The following is a 2,964-nucleotide window of genomic DNA, read 5'->3' on the forward strand; positions in this document are numbered from 1 at the left end:
CCGGTTTGTACCGGTGAAGATACTGGCGTGTGAGCAAGTAAAGTGAATTTACAGGGACCGCACATACCTGGAAAAGGAGGGGCTGGTGTAAAGCAGTGTTTAATTGCCCTGAGGTGCATAAGCTGACGCTGAGTATATTAACCCCTTCAGGGTATATGTCACAGAACGTGCGTGTGCGTTTAGCGTCCTGCTGCTGACTTACCGTGACGTTGGTTAGCGTGCCGGGCGTTATTTGATCAAAGGATGTAACCAAAAGTCTCCTGTGTAGACTGAATGTATATTTATTTCCCCATGTATTGCTATCCCGACGGGAGAAGCGCGGGGGAATATATATATATATATATTTATTTCCCCATGTATTGCTATCCCGACGGGAGAAGCGCGGGGGATATATATATATATTTCCCCATGTATTGCTATCCCGACGGGAGAAGCGCGGGGAATATATATATATTTATTTCCCCATGTATTGCTATCCCGACGGGAGAAGCGCGGGGGATATATATATATATTTCCCCATGTATTGCTATCCCGACGGGAGAAGCGCGGGGAATATATATATATTTATTTCCCCATGTATTGCTATCCCGACGGGAGAAGCGCGGGGAATATATATATATATATATTTATTTCCCCATGTATTGCTATCCCGACGGGAGAAGCGCGGGGGATATATATATATATATATTTCCCCATGTATTGCTATCCCGACGGGAGAAGCGCGGGGAATATATATATATATATATTTCCCCATGTATTGCTATCCCGACGGGAGAAGCGCGGGGAATATATATACAGTATATATACACCGGCGGCGTGCGCCTTACACGGAGAAGCGCGGGGGAATATATATATATATATTTATTTAGTAACAACAAAGTGATTCTTCTCCACCAGGGGTACTTTACAGGAACAAATCCCCCCTAAGCCGCCGGTGAAAGCGGATCTCACAGCAGATACTAATGCCAATTATCGGCTATGGGGACACAGTATATGGCTCGGCACCCCAACCCCGCCGTGGCAAACGTGACACCCTCTGCTACTCAATGTGCCGTTTTGTCCTCTAATGCAATTACAACCTGAGATCTGACCCCAAGAGACTGTTCATGGTCCCGAGGCTCAGCAAAGTATCCGGCCGCTCCTCCTCCTCTTACCGTGCACCCCAAAACTTACATACGCCAATGGCCAATGGCCACCCCTTCCCCTCCCCCCCCCCCCCCCCGCGATCCCCCCCTGCAGTCTGTGCATGCGGCGCCAGGCGCACGTGCAGCCGGGAAGGCCGGGGCCGCCGCCGTATCCTCTCTCCGGTGGCTTCTGGCGACACGTTGCCACGTCGCGTCACGTCGTGACATCAGAGGCGGCCGGGGAGAGCGGGCAGGAAAAGCTCGCACCCCCCCCTCCCCCCCCCCCCCCCCCCCCGGTCTGAGGCACGCACACAGAGACACCTAGTGACAGCCTGAGAGAGGCACACAGAGACACCTAGTGGTCAGCCTGAGAGAGGCACACAGAGACACCTAGTGGTCAGCCTGAGAGAGGCACACAGAGACACCTAGTGGTCAGCCTGAGAGAGGCACACAGAGACACCTAGTGGTCAGCCTGAGAGAGGCACACAGAGACACCTAGTGGTCAGCCTGAGAGAGGCACACAGAGACACCTAGTGGTCAGCCTGAGAGAGGCACACAGAGACACCTAGTGGTCAGCCTGAGAGAGGCACACAGAGACACCTAGTGGTCAGCCTGAGAGAGGCACACAGAGACACCTAGTGGTCAGCCTGAGAGATGCACACAGAGACACCTAGTGGTCAGCCGGAGAGATGCACACAGAGACAGCCAGTGACAGTCTGACAGTCTGAGATAGAGACCGCTAGTGACAGTCTGAGATAGAGACCGCTAGTGACAGTCTGAGATAGAGACAGCTAGTGACAGTCTGAGATAGAGACAGCTAGTGACAGTCTGAGATAGAGACAGCTAGTGACAGTCTGAGATAGAGACAGCTAGTGACAGTCTGAGATAGAGACAGCTAGTGACAGTCTGAGATAGAGACCGCTAGTGACAGTCTGAGATAGAGACCGCTAGTGACAGTCTGAGATAGAGACAGCTAGTGACAGTCTGAGATAGAGACAGCTAGTGACAGTCTGAGATAGAGACAGCTAGTGACAGTCTGAGATAGAGACCGCTAGTGACAGTCTGAGATAGAGACCGCTAGTGACAGTCTGAGATAGAGACAGCTAGTGACAGTCTGAGATAGAGACAGCTAGTGACAGTCTGAGATAGAGACAGCTAGTGACAGTCTGAGATAGAGACAGCTAGTGACAGTCTGAGATAGAGACCGCTAGTGACAGTCTGAGATAGAGACCGCTAGTGACAGTCTGAGATAGAGACAGCTAGTGACAGTCTGAGATAGAGACCGCTAGTGACAGTCTGAGATAGAGACAGCTAGTGACAGTCTGAGATAGAGACAGCTAGTGACAGTCTGAGATAGAGACAGCTAGTGACAGTCTGAGATAGAGACAGCTAGTGACAGTCTGAGATAGAGACAGCTAGTGACAGTCTGAGATAGAGACCGCTAGTGACAGTCTGAGATAGAGACCGCTAGTGACAGTCTGAGATAGAGACAGCTAGTGACAGTCTGAGATAGAGACAGCTAGTGACAGTCTGAGATAGAGACAGCTAGTGACAGTCTGAGATAGAGACAGCTAGTGACAGTCTGAGATAGAGACCGCTAGTGACAGTCTGAGATAGAGACCGCTAGTGACAGTCTGAGATAGAGACAGCTAGTGACAGTCTGAGATAGAGACAGCTAGTGACAGTCTGAGATAGAGACAGCTAGTGACAGTCTGAGATAGAGACAGCTAGTGACAGTCTGAGATAGAGACCGCTAGTGACAGTCTGAGATAGAGACCGCTAGTGACAGTCTGAGATAGAGACAGCTAGTGACAGTCTGAGATAGAGACCGCTAGTGACA

Source organism: Ascaphus truei, unplaced genomic scaffold, assembly GCF_040206685.1.
Source record: "Ascaphus truei isolate aAscTru1 unplaced genomic scaffold, aAscTru1.hap1 HAP1_SCAFFOLD_989, whole genome shotgun sequence".
NCBI lineage: Eukaryota > Metazoa > Chordata > Amphibia > Anura > Ascaphidae > Ascaphus > Ascaphus truei.